The sequence below is a fragment of the Mus caroli genome, unplaced genomic scaffold (assembly GCF_978045245.1).
Source record: "Mus caroli unplaced genomic scaffold, Mus_caroli_1 scaffold_9, whole genome shotgun sequence".
NCBI classification, from domain to species: domain Eukaryota; kingdom Metazoa; phylum Chordata; class Mammalia; order Rodentia; family Muridae; genus Mus; species Mus caroli.
This window is the reverse complement of record NW_028227264.1, coordinates 30,174,690-30,198,015: the sequence shown is the minus strand read 5'-3', so window position 1 is coordinate 30,198,015 and position 23,326 is coordinate 30,174,690. Positions and strand designations below refer to the sequence as shown.

Genomic DNA, 23,326 nt, shown 5'->3' with positions numbered 1-23,326 from the left:
GAAACTTTTGTTTGAAAGAGGGATTATACAAGTGTTCTTGAATGAGAGGCTTGTGATTCATCATGAGTGAGAATAGTTTTCTTATGAACTAAACATATGGCCAACATGTCTTAGGGAAAAGAATAACTAACATTAGTAATGTCATCACTTCCTTAAACTTTGTTTGCTGCCCTATGGGGTAGAACCCAGGGATTATTAAAGCCACATTACAGCAGGTATATAAACTCTAATGGTATAACTTGCACAAAATAAAACTTGCTTTAGAAGAAGAAACAAGGGCCGTGGAATGGTCAAAATCGACGCCATTTTGTTGTTGCTATTGCTTTTGCTGTTTCACATTCAGCACAGCAAATTCTGAAGCCCTCCACTGACCAGAAGTTGGTGTAAAATTATACAAAAATGCTCATGGGAATAAATGGATTGCTGGACTCTGAAGGCTGGGCATACAGTTCAGTGGTAGAATACTTGCTCAGCACGCACCCAGCCCGGTATAACTGAAACAACAAAAACACCCCACCAACCAACCAAACAAGCAAAAGAGCTTTAGTTTGTTCTAATCACAATACTTTATGGGTAGATACCTTCTATCTGACGTGGCTAGCCACTTTGGTATGAGTTTCAGAGTTTAGCCCAGTTTGCATGTGGCCTCTCAGTTAAATAAACCATTTTCTTTTCTTTTTCTTGTTTCCTTCCCCTCCTTTTCCTTGTTCTTCCCTATCCCATCTTTATTCCTCTACTTCTGTCTTTAATAACTTTTAGTTGGAATTCTAAATCTTGGTAAATTCATAGTTTACTGTTTGTGAAATATACAAGATCCAATTCACTTTTAAAAAAAAGAGAGGTATTATCAATTGTGGTTTTTTTATATTTATTTATTTATTTATTATATGTAAGTACACTGTAGCTGTCTTACGGATGGTTGTGAGCCACCATGTGGTTGCTGGGATTTGAACTCAGGACCTTTGGAGAAGCAGTCAGTGCTCTTAACTGCTGAGCCATCTCACCAGCCCCTCAATTGTGTTTTTAAATTAATTTGCCTATTAGTAGATTCTTCCAATAGTTTGGAGAAAATGAATCTACAATTGAGACCGTCAAAACAGCCAACAGCAGCAAATTTCCAGAGTCTACTTTGAGCTTCCTGTTTGAAATCTGGCCACATGCAATGCAGATGGTGATTGGCTAGAGTTTTGAAATGACTGCCTTTGGGAGACAGGCTATCAGCTCTCTGAGCATTCACACATTGTGTGATGATGTGCTTGCAATTTGAGTAGCAATGGAGAAAGTAGAAATTATAACAGTTTCCAAAAACAGCTGCTTCTTGGATATGCAAATATCTTAATATGCAAAATTCAATGATGTGAGAGGGCAAGAGGAGAGAAAGATAAATTCAAGGTTTTAAAGTACAAATGTAGTTATTTCAACTGTGGATACACTCCCCTGCTTTAAACTCATTTGTTCCTTTTACTTTTTATGTAAATTCTTCTCTTATTTCTCTCACACTCATAATGAGAGAATATTCACCATAGCATCAGTAAGTGTCAGGCCTTGGAGCCTTCCCTTGAACTGGATCCCAGTTTGGGCCTGCCACGGAACTTCCTTTTCCTCAGTCTCTTCTCCATTTTTGTTCCTGCAGTTCTTTAAGATAGGAACAATTCTGGGTCAGTTTTTGACTGTGGGATGGCAACCCCATCCCTCTACTTAATGCCCTGTTTATCTACTAGAGATGGATTCTTCAAGTTCCCTCTCATCGCTCTTGGGCATTTCATCTAAGGTCCTTCTCTTTGAGTCCTGAGTGTCTGTTACTTCCTAGGTCTCTGGAACTTTCTAGAGACCCTATCTCCTACCTCCAGAGGTTACCTGTTTCTATCCATTCTGCTGGTCCTCAGGGCTTCTATCCAGTTCCCCCTCAATACCTGATCATGTCCCCCTTTTTCCCTCTCTATACCTCTCCCACCAAGTTGCTCCTTCCTCCTGCCCCCATGCTTGCTTCTTCTTGCCCACTAGTGGGTTTGAGACATCCTCATTTGTGCCTTTCAGCTTGTTAACCTTCTTGAGTTGTGTTGATTTTATCCTGGGTATTCCGTATTTTTTTTTTTTTTTGGTTAATACTCATTTATTAGTGAGAATATACCATGCTTTCTTTTTCCATTGTTTATGTTTGGGTTCTTTGACAAAGATCAATTGTCTGTAAGTGTGTGGTTTTGTTTCTGTGTCTTCAATTCTATCCATTGATCAATCTTTCTGACTCTGAACCAATACCATGCAGTTTTCAATCACTATTGCTCTGTAGGATAGCTTGATGTTAGAGTTGGTGATTCCCTGAAGTTCTTTTTTTTTGTTTTTTGTTTTTGTTTTTTTTTTTTTTTTTTTGTTTTTTTTTTTGTTTTTTCGAGACAGGGTTTCTCTGTGTAGCCCTGACTGTCCTGGAACTCACTTTGTAGACCAGGCTGGCCTCGAACTCAGAAATCCGCCTGCCTCTGCCTCGAGTGCTTTAAAGGTGTGTGCCACCACGCCCGGCCCTGAAGTTCTTTTATTGTTAAGAATTGTTTTTACAGCCAGGCAGTGGTAGTGCATGCATTTAATTCCAGCACGGGGGAGGCAGAGCCAGGCAGATTTCTGAGCTCGAGGCCAGCCTGGTCTACAGAGTAAGTTCCAGGACAGCCAGAGCTATACAGAAAAACCCTGCCTCAAAGAAAATTTGTTTTACCTATCCTATGTAATTTTATCTACTGTACTTTGGAAATTCTACATCCATGTCCATTTCCTTTCTGTATTCCTCTTCTCTTCTCTTCTCTTCTCTTCTCTTCTCTTCTCTTCTCTTCTCTTCTCTTCTCTTCTCTTCTCTTCTCTTCTCTTTTCCCTTCCCTTCCCTTCCCTTCCCTTCCCTTCCCTTCCCTTCCCTTCCCTTCCCTTCCCTTCCCTTCCCTTCCCTTCCCTTCCCTTCCCTTCCCTTCCCTTCCCTTCCCTTCCCTTCCCTTCCCTTCCCTTCCCTTTTCCTTTTAGTTTGGCTGTTTGTTTGGATTTTGGGATTGTAGTTGTTGGAGATGTGTATCTCTGGCTGGGCTCACTATTTAAAGAAGACCAGTCTCATGTTTTTTAGAAAAGGCCAGTCTCAATTTTGCATTTTCCTGCCTATATATCCCGAGTTCTGGAATTATAAATGCAACTACAATTTCTCTTAGTGATGGGATTCCTGAGTCTCTATCATGGATTCAATAACATTCTATAACATTTCACTTTCAGTATGCAGAAATTCATGAATAAAAATTACCCACAGTCCTAGAGCTTAGCATTAAGAAATTGTTGAAACTTGTTAAGCTTATTTTAAGCTTAAAACAGAGGGTAATCAGTGGAAAAATATATTAGAGCTTAATTGCAAGGGATATTCTCTCCTTATTGTGGTGACTAATTAGATGTGTGAGAAGCTGTAAGGATTAGTATCTAGAAGGGCAGGCTGAAAATTCCAAGAATTGCCTCAGACAGCTAGGTCAGTAGTTCTCAGCTCTCTTAGTGCTGTGACTGTTTAATACCATTCATTCCTCATGTTGTGGTAAAAACCAATCATACAATCCCTTCATTGCTACTTTATAACTGTAATTTTGCTGCTGTTACGAATTGTAATTTAAATATCTGATATGCAAGATATCTAACATGTGACCCCTGTGAAAGTGTCATTTGTCCCCAAAGTAGTTGTGACACTCAGGATGAGAACCACTGAGTTATACAGAGGGCTGTCTTTTTTTCTAATCCAAACATCACTTCCTTGAAGCTGAATAAATCATGACCACCCCCTTTATCTGCACTAACTTTGATCACTAAGCTCAGCAGAGGATCACATCTGCACAGTACCGGCTTGAGGTCATCTTGATTAGTGTTTGGAGGAAAAGGTGACCACATTAACAGGGATATGACATAAAACTGCATTCTGAATTGGAACTGGTAGTAAATTTTCTTTCTTTCTTTCTTTCTTTCTTTCTTTCTTTCTTTCTTTCTTTCTTTCTTTCTTTCTTTCTTTCTTTCTTTCTTTCTTTCTTTCTTTCTTTCTTTCTTTCTTTCTTTCTTTCTTTCTTTCTTTCTTTCTTTTTCTCTTTTCTTTCTTTCTACTCCAGATTTTATTTCCCCCCGCCACAGTTCACCCTCCTACTATTACACACTCCCTACCTCCTCTCCACATGGATGTTCTCACCTCCATCCCCCACCCCACCTGACCTCTATACTCCCTGGACCTCCAGTGTCTTGAGGATTAGGTGCATCATCTCTGATTGAATTCGGATCCAGCAGTCCTCTGCTGTATATGTGTTGGGGGCCTCATATCAGCTGGGTTATGCTGCCTGGTTGATCATCCAGTGTTTGAGAGATCTCAGGGGTCCAGATCACATGAGATTGCTGGTCCTCCTACAGGATCACCCTTCTCCTCAGTTTCTTTCAATCTTCCCTAGTTCAACAACAGAGACCAGCAGCTTCTGTCCATTGGTTGGGTGCTGACTCTTTCAGCTGCTTTTTGGGTCTTCTGAGGTGCGGTTGTGCTACGTTCCTTTTTGTGAGTGCTCCATAGCCTCAGTAATAGTGGCAGGCCTTGGGAGCTCCCCTCAGTCTGGATCCCACTTTGGGCATGAGCTTGACCTTCCTTTCAGTAGCATAGCTGTAGGTTGTAGTGCTTGGAAATGCCCAATAAAGGTTTTCCTTTTTCCGGAAGCTATTCACTGAGAGATTGCTATGCAACTCTTGTATTCTATTCAGTCTATTGGTCAATAATCTGATAGAATTCATAGCCGTATTTCCAGCCTTCTAATGGCTTTCTCAACATAATCAAAATCCATACATAATAACTATGTTCAATATAATTAAATATTTACCAGTTATAGAAAATCTCTGAGTTTTTTTCTTGACTCCTTTTATAGCAGATTGATTAGCAAAAGGAGGCCTACTTTTCAGTTCCAGATCAATTTAAGATGTGTGTGTGTGTGTGTGTGTATCTGTGTGTGTATATTTATGTATGTATATTATTGTAGGTAAATGATAATTTATAGAAATTTCTACACTAAATTTAAGATTTCCTACCACGTCATTGACCTACATGTCAGTTACATGACATCATCATTTTTGTTTCCAAGTGAAAGATTGCACGTATGAGAATAATTATATGGTTTGAACAGGAAGGTGTTTGCCTAAAGGAAAAAAACTAAAGGTAGCACACCCCTTGATGACTTAGAATAAAGTAGTAAAGTACTAATATCTGTAGCATCTTTATCCTATGAACAAGAAGGGCTGTCTTAGGCTTTCCTCTCCAGGCCACTTATATTCCTTTATTTTCTAAATACCTGGACATTCATGGAGATTTGATACCATATAGGGTCATCGTTCTGCTGGACTTTTAAAAGAGCAACAGCAGTTGATAACTGTGCAGTGTGGTTTTTCATGTTAAAAACAGAAGTGCCTTATAAGGCACTTAACTGATGGGAAATCGTCCTGGGACAAATTAATAGTGGCAAAATGCCAGACACAAAGAAGTCCTTCCTTTTTCATGGTAATTACTGCCCTTTAGAAAGTTGCACACACAAAAAGAAAGCTTTTCATCTTTGTTCTCCCAGAGCCTACACAGTGAAACAGAATGTCAGAAACACAATAAGCCTCCACATTATAGAGACAGGTAATTCCATGTCTTTATTATCTTTTAAAGGTAATTTCTTTTACTAAAACAATGAGGATCAGGGGGCAGTGTTTCTAAATTGTAACAATTCTATGGCATGTAACCATTGTTTTCTTGTTCTAAACTCACTGCACATGCATACAAACATATGAGTGTGAGGTCTTTGTGGCCTCAGGCTGCCTGAGGCTTGACTTGCTGGGACAATGGTCATTCATAATTTGGAATTTTCAGACTTAGTTATTACTTTCATTTTATTAACAGGGGTCTTAATTAGTAGATGATATGAATAACTCTGAAGATTAAATGAAATGAGATATTTAAAACTCTTTCTAAACTATAAAGCTCTATGAAAGTGTTAGCAAGTGCATTGAAAGATTTGAAACACTCTGATTAAAAGTAGCGCATTTAGACACCAAAACAGATGTGTGGCTTCATGAGAACAGGCCATGTGAGTGACTGAATCATTTTTTGGCTCTTTGGGGGACATAGCATTATTTAGCTATTTTCAATAAACTGGAATTTTTGTCAAATGGCAACTGATTGACAGACTGCTTCATAAAAACAATTTTTTAGAACAAGTTCTTTTCATAGAAATTCAGTAATGGTCATTTAAAATGTCCTCTTATGTTAACTAAGTTTACTATGCCACTGGTGTTTTAAATTGATATACCCAGGCTGCTAATAAGCATATACAATGGTAAGTGAAAGGACCCATCTTCTAATATGATTGGCAGTCACGTAAAAAAAATCTTATGTAAGTATCTGTCAATTCATTTTTGTTATGTCTTATCCGGGCAGCTCCTCCCCACTATAAGTAGGTCATATGTGCTTTATTTCTCTAATCTTAAAAAATGTTTTATCGGCTGTGAATGACTCAGCAGTGAAGAACACCCACTGCTCGTCTAAATAACCCAACTTAAGTTCCCAGTAAGCAGGTGAGATAGCTCACACCTGGCTGGTTTTCCAGATCCAAGGAATCTGAAGCTCTCTATCCCCCTCCCTCTCCCTCTCCCTCTCCTCTCTCTCCCTCTCCTCTCTCTCCTCCCTCTCCTCCCTCTCCCTCTCCTCCCTCTCCTCCCTCTCCCTCTCCTCCCTCTCCTCCCTCTCCCTCTCCTCCTTCTCCCTCTCCTCCCTCTCCTCCCTCTCCTCTCCTCTCCTCTCCTCTCCTCTCCTCTCCTCTCCTCTCCTCTCCTCTCCTCTCCTCTCCTCTCCTCTCCTGTCCTCCTCTCTCCCTCTCTCTCCCTCTGCCTCTCCCTCTCCCTCTCCCTCTCCCTCCCTCTCCCTCTCCCTCTCCCTCTCCCTCTCCCTCTCCCTCTCCCTCTCCCTCTCCCTCTCCCTCTCCCTCTCCCTCTCCCTCTCCCTCTCCCTCTCCCTCTCCCTCTCCCTCTCCCTCTCCCTCCCTCTCCCTCTCCCTCTCCCTCTCCCTCTCCCTCTCCTCCTTCTCCCTCTCCTCCCTCTCCTCCCTCCCCCCCTCTCCCCCCTGACCTCTGCAAGCAATGATTTCATTTTCATAAACCTACACCAAAACACATACCTATGCACATAATTGCACATTCTCTAGAATGTATTATTTTAATTCATTTAAGAAATTTCTTGTGATATCTTAATTTTGTCAATTTTTATTAACTTAAAAATTATTAAGCAAAAATTAACTTTCTTAATAGTATTTTAGGAGAAAAAATAGTATTTTAGGAGGATTTTAAAGTTCAGTGTTTGTAGGGGTGTTTGGGGTTTTTTTGTGTGGAAGGATTTGTCTGGCCACTACAAATAATGGTTTTGGTTTCTGCCCTGAGCCAGAAGCAAAACTTAAGAGTTATTTCTTTTGATTTGCAGAATATAAACATCCCTGAAAAGGCCTCAACAAAGCCTAATTATCTCCAACTTTTTATATGATGATTTAAATTTTAAGGAGTGGCAAAGCTTACGTTCACTCTTCTAGAGCAGTTGTTTTCAACCAAAGGGTCACAGCCACTTTGTGAATCAAATGACCCTTTCACACTGGTTGGATATCAGATATGTTGCACTTTAAAAATTTATGTTATGATTTGTAACAGAATCAAAAGTACAGTTATGAAGTAACAATGAAAAACTTTTATGATGGGCCTTACCACATACAATGGATCAGAATATTAGGAAGGTTGTGAACCACTCTTCTAGAGTTACCAGTGAAACAGGAGCCTCAAAGGTATCTAAGGCTACTATTGAAATAATTTCCTGCTTTATGTTAACTGCTATATTTATTTTTACACCTGAGTGTTGGCTTGTTGAGTTTGATGTAGCATGATTTGTATATTCTAAATTACCTTTTCGTGATCATATTTCCTCTCCTGTTTCATTTCTCTTGCCCCTTAGCCTCTATATTCTGGTTCATCAATGTGTTTTGTGCTTCATCTTCTCTTCTCTGTTTAGATCTCCCTTGGCATACATATAAACTGATATTTTCTTTTATAAATATTTTTTATTAGGTACTTTCCTCATTTACATTTCCAATGCTATCCCAAAAGTCCCCCATACCCTCCCCCCCACTCCCCTACCCACCCACCCCCACTTCTTGGCCCTGGCATTCCCCTGTACTGGGGCATATAAAGTTTGCATGTCCAATGGGCCTCTCTTTCCATTGATGGCCGACTAGGCCAAAACTGATATTTTCATAGCAGAGGATTTCTGATACATCTTTTTGCTTCTTTATGTGTCATTAGCAGAACAATTTAAAAGGTATGAACAACAAACAACAAGGCTTCCATTTATACAATGTATGATGATTCAGAAGGACAGGACTGAGAAATGTGTTCATGGTTTGTTATGTCTTCATGCCACAAAATGGAATTGGTCTCACTGGTGGATGGACCCTGCTTAGATTTATTTCTGACATATTTAACTTGAGATGTTTATAAAGCTAAGGTTATGCTGCAGAAATTGGAGGTGAAAGTTTAATATTTTTTATGATTTTATTGAACTTTTTATTTAAATATTTCTTTTATTAAAGTTTTTTAAAAATTTTATTTAACCATTTTTTCCACTCCAGATTTTCTCCCCGTCCCAGTCGACCCTTTGACTGTTCCACATCCCATACCTCCTCTCCCACCCTTTGTCTCCATGAAGATGTCCCAACCTCCAACCCCCAACCACCATCCCACCAGACCTCTCTACTCCCTGGGGCCTCCAGTTTCATGAGAGTTAGGTGCATCTTCACTGACTGAACCCAGACTCAACAGTCCTCTGCTGTATATGTGTTGGGGGCCTCATGTCAGCTGGTGTATGCTGCCTGGTTGGTGGGCCAGTGTCTAAGAGATCTTGGGAGTCTAGGTTAACTGTGACTACTGGTCCTCCTACAGGGTCACCCTCCTTCTAAACTTCTTCCAGTCTTTCCCTAATTCAAACACAGGGGTCAGCTGCTTCTGTCCATTGGTTGGGGGCAAATATCTGCATCTGACTCTTTCAGCTGTGTGTTGCGTCTTCCAGAGTGCAGTCATGATAGGTCCCTTTTTGTGAGCGCTTTATAGCCCCAGTAATAGCATCAGGTCTTCAGACCTCCCCTTGAGCTGGATCCCACTTTGGGCCTGTTGCTGGACCTCCTTTTACTCGGGCTCTTCTCCATTTTTTTCACTGTAATTTTTAAGAGAGGAACAATTTTGGGTCAGAGATTTTGACTGTGAGATGGCATCACCACTGCTCATTTGATACCCTGTCTTTCTGCTGGAGGTGGGCTCTACAAGTTCCCTCTCCCAACTGTATGGGATTTCATTTAAGGTCCTAAAAGATGCAATTTTAATTTGTTTCCATATCATAGTTTCAATAAGTGTATTAAATGAATTTAAAATTCTTTAATAATTCATGCTTTTACATTGACTAGATATGTTGTAATATACTTTGCTGTCCCTTAAGCACATTTAAGTATGTTACTCTATACAATATCTTTTTTACTTTATAATGACCTTAGATAAAATCAACTCTATACTTCTATGTACAGTACAGTATACAGTAATGAGATCTTCATTAGGTCTACATCAATTTCTACAGGCTTCATATAAAAACACAACTTTGTCAGCTTGAAACATAACTACTTTTAGTATTTCCTAGGAGTGGACACAAATACAGATATCTTTACAATCAGACATAAATTAGGTGCTGTCTCCTTGTCTTCACCAAAAATCTGTAAATGTTCATACAGGTGTTTGTTTGACATCATGTTCAAGAACAATACATGGAAATACATTTTATAGAAAAAGCAATTACTGAAAATCATCCCACATGCGTATAAGTGAAAGGAATCTTAAGAAATTAGGTGAATGGCTAAAGCCAATGACATCACTGCTGATGACCCAAGCAATGAGGCCTTGTTTCTTTTTAAATTTTATTTTTATAACAATTTACCAAAACAAACATTATATGCCAAAAAGTTATGACAGACTTGTGAGATATTTATTTTACAAATACCTTTTTTTTTTTACTTAAAGCTGCTCATAATATGTGGTTGTTATGTATGTGTATGTGTAAGCATATGTTAGTAGATGTATGTGTATCTAAATGGAAACAGGATATTAACTTTGGTTCCTTAGGAGCAATATAGCTTCCATTTTTAAGACATGGTCTCTCAATACCAAGGGCCTCTCCTCCCATTGATGGCCTACTAGGCCATCCTCTGCTACATATGCGACTAGAGACACAGTTCTGGGGGGGTACTGGTTAGTTCATATTGTTGTTCCTCCTATAGGGTTGCAGACCCCTTCAGCTCCTTGGTTACTTTCTCTAGCTCCTCCATTGGGGACCCTGTGATCCATCCAATAGCTGACTGTGAGCAACCACTTCTGTATTTGTACAGGGGAATTCCAGGGCCAGGAAGCGGGAGTGGGTGGATTGGGGAGCAGGGCCGGGGGAGTGTATGGGGGCTTTGGGGATAGCATTTGAAATGTAAATGAAGAAAATATCTAATAAAAAATGAAAACAAAAAAGAAAGAAAGAAAGAAAGAAAGAAAGAAAGAAAGAAAGAAAGAAAGAAAGAAAGAAAGAAAGAAAGAGAAAGAAAAGACAGGGTCTCTCTTTGTAAAGAGCTCATCAAGTAGGCTAGTTTGGCTTCCAGAAATCCCAGAGGTCCACCTCCTCCTCACCTGAATTAAAGTATGGAATTATTTTATTCATAGGTACTACAATGGACCCTAGGTTTGAGATCAACCCCTTTACTAACTGAAATGTACTATAGCTCCCATTTTTCTAAGGTATATACCTTCTTATTACTCTAACAATCATTCATTATAACTGTCGAAAGATGACTCAAGACTCAGTGCCATTTTCAATATCTATTCTGCTTAGGAAACAGCAATATGAACTCTATTTTGTTCCATGTATAATTTCCCCCAAATTTGTGTCATAATTAGTTCAGTCTTTAGTGAAGGTAGGTACAGATCTGTAATTAAAAATAATTACAATATCTACAAAAGTTATTGCTTTCTAATAGACAACTGATGCTACCCCATCCCCTGGTTTGAAGGTTTTGACTTTTTATATAAATAATTGTGGATGCTACCTCATTCTCATGTCAGTAACTGCTAAAACTAAATACAGGGTTCTCTGCAATAAAAAGTTGCCTGATAATTACTGTGAGGCAAAATACTTGCTTGCCTTTCTTGTCTTATCAGATACTCCTCACAGTGCAACAATAGTTAATATACTTTGAAATCCAATAAACTTCACAATAATTTGTTTCACTGCCCCATATCTGTCCATTAGGAATTGCCTGCTGCAAACATGGAGCCTAATGGAAGACACTCTTATTCTTTAAGTGTCAAGACATTCTGAGGATCCTGAAGATCCTTGCTGAAGGGAGCTGGCTCTCTTGATGTTTATATAATTTGGCTGCATTTTTTATAAAAAATATTTTGACTCAGACTCTCATATATTTAATTATTATATGAATATAATAATTATATACTTAAAATATACAAGAATTTTTAATGAAAGAAAGTAAAATCAACCCCATTACTGATATACTTTATTGAAAGTGGGTCAGCATGCTGTAATCTTTTAAACAAGTTGAAGTACATTCTGGCTGCTAGCCTATATCCTTGTCTTAGGCAATAGATTTCTTGTCTGGAATGCACATTAAGTTTTCTGTTTCAAGGATGACCAGTGGTCAGGGCTCACATTCATTTTCACTCTTAAATTATGCGGTGCTTCCTTTCCTTGCTTGACATCTTCAAAGTGAGAATGTCACTGCCAGGGAGGTACTAAGCTCTATGCAGCCCCAAAGGATACCTTTGGGAAACATACAAAAATAACTGGTCATTTCTACACAAAAGGTAGGTGTAGGAGGAGAGAAGAATAAGTATATATGCATAAGAATCTGCTTTACTTATGTAGCCTTTTAGACTAGAACTTTCCACAGTATGGCAGCAGGATGTTAGGTGAGATTAATAGAGAGGAAGGTCACTGAAAATGACCTTGAGGATTTTAATAGAATCAAGGAACAGGATTCTCTTAGACAAAATAGTTCAGATTTTATGTGAAGATAATATATCACATTGTGTCATACTGTAGACATTGAATTGAACTTAAATAAATAAAACAAAAGTATTTAAGATGAAATAATAATTTTTCTCCCCAGTCTAATTTTTCATTTCTTGAAATTCCCTTATAACTAATTTTAAAATGGAAGAGTAGAGGGTTTTTAGAAAAGCTAGTGACAGTCCTTCAGGAAGATGAGCTTCTGTTCACCAACAACCTGGACTTGAAGGTTTTATATCAACTTGATCAAGTTTTGGTTATCATAGTCTGATGGCACTGATGTAAATTGAACTATGAAGCACTTTCTGAGTATACATTCAGTACCTTTTTGTTTGCTTTCACTTACCCTAAGCAGAATCTAGCACATAAAAAACCTTAAAGTATTTATCAATTAATCGATAGATAGATAGACATAGAGAGACATAGATATAGAGATAGGCATAGACAGACATAGCCGTAGGCATAGAAAGAGTCATTTCTTTAACACTGGAACTCTATGCTATAAGGACATAAATATTTAAATTTTCATAGTGTTCATTATTGAGAGATTATGCTGTCTAAATTGTGCTCAAGAGGTATGAAGAGAACATATTGTTTTAGGCAAGGTTTTGCACCTCTGTTATGTTCAATGTCAATTGTTCAGAGAAGCCTGAGGATTTTTATGTTCTTTGAGTTCATTACTATCAAATGACTCTATTCTGATAAACTCTCAAAAGTGTATCCTTAAGCTAAAGATATATGACATTTCTCATAGTTCTTGTTAGTCACATTAATATTTAAGTACCTTAGATAAATTTCACACACACTTGTATTTCTAAGAATTAAGAATTAAATTGCAAATGCAATGTAATAAATTCTGCCTCATCTTTTCTCAATGAAGCCTGTCCAATTACTTGAAGATCTGTACTTTGAAGTTCATAATCATTACCTGGTTTTTTATTGTAACTTTAAAAACTAAAGATCTGATTCCTGCTATATGACCTGTGCACACATTCCACTCTGCAATATATACTGCAGATGTGAAGTTTGTATACTACGGGGTAGAATGGGCAGATTCCTTGCCATCTGCATGCTAATTAACCAGTGTCAAATACAGGATAGTCATCTTCATTTCTACAGGATGCAAATTATGTTGCCAAGATCACAAAAATGGGGCCAAAGTTGACTGTCAACCATGGTACTTGGCTGAGTTTCTACTTAAAAAACTATCAGGACTTTTAAATTTAAAAGCGTCTGGCTGGTACTTCCATACTGAATTTATACACCTCCACAATAAACTCGTAAGTATAATAAAAAAGAAATAACATTATAACATGTATTTTTATAGTCATATTTGTGGTAATATTATTTATCTTGAGGCTTACATGCCACTCCTAAGAGAGAAGTGGAACAGTGTATGGAATGATCGTTAAAATATGACATTCAATGGAAGCATAATTAAAATAAATTTAAACAGCTTTTGACTTTTAAATATACTGACCCATGAATTATATTTTTGTATGATTAAACTACAGCTTCAGCACTGTAAAACATATTTTAGCATAAAATTCATTAAAATTCAACTCAGCTGCAATGATTTTAATTAGTGGAGATGCTAGCAAGGGGAATAGTTAAGGAAAATTAGTTACCTATTGTTCTGAAGTATAATTTTAAAATTTAGCAACATTTGGAAATGGATTGTTAGCAAACATGAACGTATGCATGTGTGTAGTTTTTACCCTTCTCTGTCAATAAAAATAATTGAAAACAAAATAACAATGTATTTCATATTATGTCAAGATTATTACTCTTTAATTAAAACCTTGAAAGAACAGCAGAGCTAAAGCTTCACTTCTGTGGACACATATACAAATTCAACATTAGATTTCCAAATCCTTTCTTGTATGTTAAAGGTTAGCAAAAAAACCCAAACTATTATCACTAAATCATAAATTTCTAATGTTAGCTCATTTATTTTGACTAAAATGTTCCCACTATTGAAGTAAAATAAATGCTTCAAATAGAATATGATACTTTTTATATGTCTAACTTTACACAGACTACTAATTTCTGCTCTTCTAAAGTCATATTTTACTTTTGCTCATATTCTATGAAGTAATATATTTTGTCATAATTTTTAGATTTCCTGCAGAGAGTACTCAAGTCCATTTTTACTCAGTAGCAGAATGGCAGGGTTAGAGACAGAAAAGCAATGGACAGCACCTCTGCACCCTTGGATGGAGAAGCCCATTACATTGAAATGGGTACTTTTTAATGTCCCTAAGTAATATATATGCTATATACCATAGGATTACACATTAAGTTTTGAGGTCAATATCATTGTTTAGTACATTGTTTTATTCCTTAGGATTGAATTGAGGAATAAGTTTTTCCTTCTCATCAAGACCAAGTTACACATCCCCTCAGTGTTCCCACAGCTGGTAGCTTAACGTCCTTGTATGCAAAGGATGCCGTATTGTCCTTCATGTGTACTGGACCTAATAATATGACCTACAGTTTAAGTACAAAACTCCTGTAATCATGAATAAAGGAACATAAATCTAAGGACCTGTTAAGTAACTGGTCTATACAACAAGCCTTTGAGAAATTACATCTAAGATGCGCTTTGCATTATTCAGTTCCATGTTGTAAAGAACAATTGCGCAAGTTGGCAATTGGGACAGATCTGGATTGGAGTTCTTGTTCTTTCCATTATCTGTTGTCCATTACAATTTAGGGAAGTAGGTAATGTCATTGCTCCTAAAGAATGAAAGATAATATGGAGCCCCATTGACTTGCTTAGGGAAATAAATATGAGGCAGATTTTCAGAAAATATGTGACAATGCCTTAACAGGAGGTGCTCAGTGACTAGTAGCTGTTTCTTAAAGGGTAGAGACTGCCAGACACATGAGATAGCTTCATGCAGTGCTGTGGTTGGCCGAGTATATTTCATAACTTTGTGACATGAGCAAAAGAAATTAATAATTGTCTACTATTGATTATAAAATTTCTCGATGCAAACACAATCTCAGTAAATTGCTATGGAATGTTTAGTTTGGAATATTGTAAGTCTCTGATTATTTATTTCTGTATGTGTTATAGGATTACACATTAATCATAAGATTATGATTTGCATGTTTGTATATATATGTGTGTGTGTGTGTGTGTGTGTGTGTAATGTTTCATGTAAGTTCATTCTGGAGATATATCTATTATATAATTATATCTATTTCAAACTTTAAAGTGGAACATGAAGAAAACTTTTCAGGTTTAATTGAGTTATAACATATTGCTCTATAGATTGATTACATTATTGTTAGTTCTATCTAATAGCTCATCTAGAATATTGAAGGATCAGAGGATCCTAGAGCATTGTGCCATTCCAGTCCTCTCACCAAAGAAAATGTTGCTTGATAGGAATGTCAAAGTTTGGACATGAGAACAATAGAAGAGGAAAAAAAAATGTTGCCTTAAAGAGCTATTATCAATAAAAGCCCAGATAACACTCTATTCTAATTTTCTTTGTTTCCTTACGGTACTTTAAACCAGATTCAGCACACAACTACCATGCTAGGTAAATCTAGGTAAGATTGCAGGAATGGAAATAATGTTAAATTATGTGAGTTGGGCAAATCATATGGAGAAGTAGTTTGGTTTTCATGATTAATTTGGAAATTCCACTTACATTGAATCCCTTGAAACATAGTGCTGCAATCGTCTCAAAAGGTCATAGCAAGAATTGGAGTGAGAAGACAGTGTAAGCTTTTGTTGAGCCATTAGGCACCCAATATGGCTATACTTTCTTTTAAGTACCCTTTAGTGAGCTTGATTACCATGAGAGATGAGATAGCCCAAACACAGTAAAGAGTTTTATTACTTTAAGATAGTAAGAAGATCATGTAATAAATCACTTGGCAAACATGGCAAGTGATTCTGGCAAAGGCTAGCTTAGCTTGGCTTCTGGGTCCGTTATAAACTCACAATCAAGCATTCAAAAGGAGATCAATTCTGGTTTCTGGTGAGGCTGCTACTGCTGTGTTTGCTCCAATACAAAGATAATTCCTGTGTGCAACATGAATTTGACTTCTCTGCTTGGTATTTCGATGCTGCTACACTTTTTTTGTTTGTTTGTTTTTATTACCTAACCTATATTCCTAACCCACCTTATTTCTGATGAAAGAAAACTTGTTTGGTGATCTACAGAGTACTTATATTTTCACCAAGTTAAATGAGAACCACAATATTAAAATACAAACTCCAATGTAAGAGACAATTTTCACACTCTAATAAATTATTGAAACTTAATGGTAAAGTAATAGTAACTAAATGTAGCTTTGTATTAAGGCCTGTACTAAGCTTTTAAAAAATATTTTATTAGGTATTTTCCTCATTTATATTTCCACTGCTATCCCAAAAGTCCCCCATACCCTCCCACCCACTCCCCTACACACCCACTCCCACTTCTTGGCCCTGGCATTCCCCTGTACTGGGGCATATAAAGTTTGCAAGTCCTATGGGCCTCTCTTTCCAGTGATGGCTGACTAGGCCATCTTTTGATACATATGCAGCTAGAGTCAAGATCTCCGGGGTATTGGTTAGTTTATAATGTTGTTCTACCTATAGGGTTACATATCCCTTTAGCTCCTTGGGTACTTTCTCTAGCTCCTCCATTGGGGGCCCTGTGATCCATCCAATAGCTGACTGTGAGCATCCACTTCTGTGTTTGCTAAGCTTTTTAGTGATAAGTATTTAACAGATGTTTAAGGTGTTATGTAGGAAAGATACTTTTAGTGAGTCTATTTAAAGCATTGGTAATGTAAAATGAAATGAAATATTTCTAATTGAGAATAATTATAATCAATAAAAATACACAGAAATAATCAGTGTTTTGTTATACATGCATATACATAAAAGCAGAACTAAAATGATTATGCTCTTAATAAGGTTGGCAAATCTGTGAAAAAAAAGTGTTAATAAAGACATGTACATACACAGAAACACACACACTACCTCATTGAGTCTATTTAGAGTTGTCTCTATGTGTTCGTTTCTAGATGACCACTTGGGATTGGATAATTTATATAGCAGTTGATTCTGGAGAAATCAGATTCTGCTTTGCTCAGCAGCCATTGTTTTCCTATAGTCCATCATCTGGGAGTAGTTCCTTGTGAGACTTTACCAATCCAAGATAGTGTTTCAGCTGGTATTGTAACTTACAGGTCTTGTTTGTCTGATAATAATGTTATAGTTTAATGATGGTTGCATTGAATCTATAGATTGCCTTTGATAGGATTGCCATTTTTACTATGTTACTTCTGCCAATCCATGAGCATGGGAGATCTTTCCATTTTCTAAGACCTTCTTTGATTTCTTTCTTGAGAGACTTGAAGTTATTGTCATATAGGTCTTTCACTTGTTTGGTTAGAGTTACCCCAAGATATTTTATATTATTCATGACTATTGTGAAGGGAGTTGTTTTCCTAATTTCTTTCTCAGCCTATTTATCAATTCTATAAAGGAATGCTACTGATTTCTTTCTTTCTTTCTTTCTTTCTTTCTTTCTTTCTTTCTTTCTTTCTTTCTTTCTTTCTTTTTAGTTAATTTTATATCTGGCCACTTTGCTGAAGTTGTTTATGAGCTGGAGAAGTTCTCTGGTAGAATTTTTGGAGTTGCTTATTTATACTATCATATCATCTGCAAATAGTGATACATTTTTTTGACTTTGCCAATCTATGTAACCTTGATATCTTTTTGTTGTCATTGTTCTAGTTAGAACTTTGAGTACTATATTTAATAGGTATGGGGGAGATTGGGCATCCTTATCTTGTCCTAGATTTTAGTGGGATTACTTCAAGTATCTCTCCATTTAATTTGATATTGGCTGTTGGTTTGCAGAAAATTACTTTTATTAACTTTAGGTATGGGCATTAAGTTCCTGATCTTCCCAATACTTTTAACATGAAGGGGTGTTTATTTTATCAAATGCTTTTTCTGCATCGAAGGAGATGATCATGTGATTCTTTTCTATGAGTTTGTTTATATAGTGGATTATATTAATAGATTTTCATATATTGAGCCAACCTTGCATCACTGGGATGAAGCCTACTTGATTGTGGTGAAAGATCGTTTTGATTTGTTCTTTGATTGAGTATTATTGCATCAATATTCATAAGTGAGTTTGGTCTGAAGTTCTCTTTTTTGGTTGAGTCTTTGTGTGGTTTAGGTATCAAAGTAACTGTGGCTTCATAGAATGAATTAGGTAGTGTTCCTTCTGTATCAATTTTATGAAATAGTTTGAGAAATATTAGTATCAAGTCTTTGAAGGTCTGACACAATTCTTCAAAGACATGGAAAGAGCAATTCTCAAATTCATCTGGAAAGGCAAAAAGCCCAGAATCACAAAAACAATTCTTAGCAATAAAAGAACAGCTGGAGGAATCATCATTCCTGACTTCAAGCTTTACTACAGAGCAGTAATGATAAAAAAAAAAAAAAAAAAAAAAAACTGCATTGTATTGTTACAGAGACAGACACAGTGATTAATGGAATAGAATTGAAGACCCAGAAATGAAACTACACACTTAAAGACATTTTATCTTTGATAAAGAAGCCAAAAATAGTATCGAAAGATGGCCTAGTTGGCCATCACTGGAAAGAGAGGCCCATTGGACTTGCAAACTTTATATGCCCCAATATAGGGGAATGCCAGGGCCAAAAGAATGGGAATGGGAGGGTAAGGAAGTGGGGGGCGGTATGGGGGACTTTTGGGATAGCATTGGAAATGTAATTGAGGAAAATATGTAATAATAAAAAAAAAGAAGCCAAAAATATAGAATAGAAAAAAAGAAATCATCTTCAATAAATGATGCTGGTCTAACTGGCAGGCTGTATGTAGAAAAATGAAATAGACTCATATTTGTCATCTTGCACAAAGTGCATATCAAGTTCATCAAGGACCACAACTTAAAACCATATACACTGAATCTAGTAGAAGAGAAAGTTGAAAAGAGCCTTGATCACATTGGCACAGGAGTCATTTCCTAAACAGAACTCCAATGATTCTCACTCTAACATCAAGAATTGATAAGTGGGACCTCATTAAACTAGAAAGCATCTGTAAGGCAAAGGACATAGTCAATAAGACAAATTGACAACATAAAGATTGGGAAAAAAAATCTTCACCAACCTTACATTGGATAGATGGCTAATATCCAAAATATATAAAGAACTCAAGAAGATAATCTCCAAAAAAACAAACAACCCAATCAAAAAATGGGGTATAGAACTAAATCGAGAATTCACAGCAGATGAATCTGAAATGGCTAAGAAACACATAAAGAAACCTTCAAAGTCCATAGTGATCAGAGAAATGCAAATCAGAATGACTCTGGGATTCCACCTTACACCAATCAGAATGGCTAAGATTAAAACCTCAGGTCAAAACACATGTTGTCGAGGATGTGGAGAAAGAGGAACAGTCCTCAATGGTTGGTGGGATTGCAAATTGGTACAAACACTCTGGAAGTCAATCTGGAGGTTCCTCAGAAAATTAGAAATAGATCTACCTGGAGACCCAGGAATACCACTCTTGGAAAGAAACCCCGATTATGCCCCCACCGTACCACAGGGGCACATGTTCCACTATGTTCATAGTGCCAATGTTTATGATAGCCAGAAGCTGGAGGACATCCTGAGTTTTGCAGGAAAATGGATGGAACTAGAAAATATCATCCTGAGTGAGGTAACTCAAACCCAAAAGCACATCCATGGTGTGTACTCACTAATAAGTGGATATTAGCAAAAAAAAAAAAAGTAGATATAGTCCAAAGAACTCAAAAAACTCAACAAGCTAAAGGATCCAAGTAAGGACACCTCAGTCCCACTTTGGAGGGAGAAGAAAGCAATCACAAGAGGGGAGGGAGGGACCTGGGAGGGAAAGTGGATGGGGATTTGGGGGAGAAGAGGGGAACACGATCTGGTATTGGGTGGGGGGAAAGGACTGAAGTCTGGCCGGCCAATATAAAGACTAGAAGCAGAGAACATCAGGAGATAGGAGGTTGGGGTGACCCTCCAGAATGCACTAGAGACATGGGAGGTGAGAGACTCTCAGGACTCATAGGGAGAGATCTTAGAGGAAATGCCCTGTAGTGGGGACAAGGAACTTGTAGAGCGTACCTCCAGCAGAAAGTCAGGGCATCAAGTGAGGGATGGGGTTGCCATTCCACAGTCAAAACTCTGATCCATAATTATTCCTGTCTGAAACAATTACAGGGATGGAAATGGAGAGGAGCCTGAGAACAAAAAGGTCCAGCAACAGGCCCAAAGTTGGATCCAGCTCAAGGGGAGGGCCCAAGTCCTGACTCTATCACTGAGTCTATGGACTACTAACATTGCGGGATCTATCATGACTGCCCTCTGAAAGACCCAACAAGCAGCAGAAAGAGTCAGATGCAGGTATTTTATCTACCCAATGAACAGAAGCTGCTTAAGTCTGTGGTTGAATTAGGGGAAAGCTGGAAGAAGCTGAGGAGGAGGGAGACCCTGAAGGAAGACCAGCAGTCTCAATTAACCTGGACCCCTGAGATCTCTCAAATATTGGATTACCAACCAGGCAGCATACACCAGCTGAAAATGTGACCCTCAACACATATAAAGCAGAGGACAGCAAGGTCTTTGTTCAGTCAGAGAAGATGCACCTAACCCTCAAGAGACTGAAGGCCCAGGGGATTTAGGGGTCTGGTGGGGTGGGTTGTTAAGTGGTGGGTACATTCCTGTAGAGACATGGGGACAAGCAGGATGTATGTGATGTGGAACAATCAGAGGTTAGATCGAGAGGGGAATAAAATCTGGAGTCTAAATATATATATATATAAGATTAAAAAACAATAACGTTGAAATATTATGAGCTTTCCTTTCCTGTCATATGCAGAATAAACTATATTCCAGCATGTATTCCAATTTTCAAAATTGTTCAATGTTTGAATTTTATGTGGCCATGAAACATTTGTCTCACTGTAATAATCACATTGTGTCATATAAATAGGCTAGCTTTAAATAATAAGGAAATTATTACAAACATCTTAACATACAAGTTACCCTTTCTAAGTCTTTCTGAGCTTAAAGAAGCCCCAGAAATACTGACTGTACCTTGAAGTTAGTATCTACTGGGAGCAATCAATGATATGTTCTCAAACTATTTCAGCAGCTATATTCAGTTACATAATCTCTGTCAAATATGATTTTTCTTGTTTAACATTATCATTATGTACTTATTGTCTCAATAGTACTTCCATGATGGATTCTCTTCTTCATTTAAACATTTTTTGTCTTGCCTTGTACTATGTTGTCACAAATCTCTGGTTAATGAATATTTAAGACAAATGAGGAAATGAAGCAATTATTTTTCTACATGCTTAGACATTTTCTTCCCTAAAGTTCAACGAGAACATTAACTTACAGTGAATCATCTGGACACTTGGGATGTTTATCACATTCAAGTCAATAACAAAAACAGTAAAAAAATGTTGTGCTATATAAAAATGGGAATATGGTACTTCATGTGTGTGTTCGAACCCAGAAAAATATGAAAAAGTAGAAATCTTAAAATTGGATAGTGTGTAAAGAAGGAAATATTTCATAAATCTAATTTGAAAATAAAATACTTTTATTAAGAGTAGAACTCTAGTTTGTGACTCTAAATTGTATTTCAATATACAGAGCTAAAAATGAGAGCCTACTGGAGAGTGGATATTGATATGTCTGTGTACTTATATATGTATGTGTGTATAATGTTTACATAATCAGATTCAAATTGTCTATGTTTTGTTTATACACATACATACTCTAAAATGCATATACATATATATGTATATATATGCACACTAGTTTGTATTCTCATGTGTTCTTGTATATTTCTACATTTTTAATAGAGAAGGCCTGATTAATATTTTATTTAACATAGTTTTCAATATCACTTAGTTCTAAAAATGATGCTGTTAATATGCCATATAGAACATTTATACTCAAAGCATAGCAATACTTCAGATTCCTTGATTCAAAATTTTATGGGAATGTTTGTATTAAAAATGATAAAAGACGTGTAAATAGAGATTGATTAATGACTATTGTTTGGCTGCCTTTTTAGACATTTTAGATAACAATGAAATCTATGAAAATTGCATGCTTACTGTTCTGTTGTTTCTTTGTTTTAGGAACCTGTTTGTATTTTCTGGATGTTATAATTATGATAAGAGGTGTCTTAGTCAGGGTTTCTATTCCTGCACAAACAACATGACCAAGAAACAAGTTGGGGAGGAAAGGATTTATTCAGCTTACACTTCCATACTGCTGTTCATCACCAAGGAAGTCAGGGCTGGAACTCAAGTAAGTTAGGAAGCAGGAGCTGATGCAGAGGCCATGGAGGGATGTCCCTTACTGGCTTGCTTCCCCTGGCTTTCTCAGCCTGCTCTCTTATAGCATCCAAGACTACCAGCCCAGAGATGGTTCCACCCACAACCACCCCCCTCCTTGCTCACTAACTGAGAAAAATGCCCCACAGCTGGATCTTATGGAGGCATTTCCCCAACTGAAGCTCCTTTCTCGGTGATAACTCCAGCCTGTGTCAAGTTGACACATAAAACCAGCCAGTACAAGTGGTATCCACATAAAGTGTCCCTACATATCTTTTTTGAGTGTTGAATAATTATTAAATTAAGGTTTGCTTAAAGGTCTTAAGAAACATTATTTCATATCATTTTCTTATATGAAAAATTTCCTAATACATTGATCTCTGGGGTTTACAACTCTTACTCTCCTGAAATAGTTTAAACTTTGAAACCACTCCAGATATATATGGTTAAACAATTTCTTTTTAGTGTCTGTAATCACTGGGTATAGGCAATTAAGAAGTAGTCTTTCTTTGAACAAGAATAAAGGCTGGTCTGAGATTAAAAGCTATTTACTCTACTAAACAAAGAGAGTACACTCAAAGTCCACAGCCAGCAGAGTAGGTAAAAGGGCAAATTTTTCCATAGGTTAAACTCATGTCCTATAGCTGTACCTATTTCATGACTCATTTTTTATTTTTGTCTTTGTGTCTGCATGAGTGTATTGGACATTATATATAGATGTCTTTGTCTTAAGCTGCCTCCTCAGAAAGCATAGAGCTTATATCACACATGCCACTTCCATGTTGT

At 37.2% G+C, this 23,326-nt stretch overlaps 1 protein-coding gene across 3 annotated transcripts in view; it reads left to right on the top strand.

Moving 5' to 3' along the window:
- The window catches only part of Nkain2 (sodium/potassium transporting ATPase interacting 2), a 1,169,480-nt gene that overhangs the window by 407,804 nt on the left and 738,350 nt on the right, over positions 1-23,326 (top strand). The window lies entirely within an intron of this gene.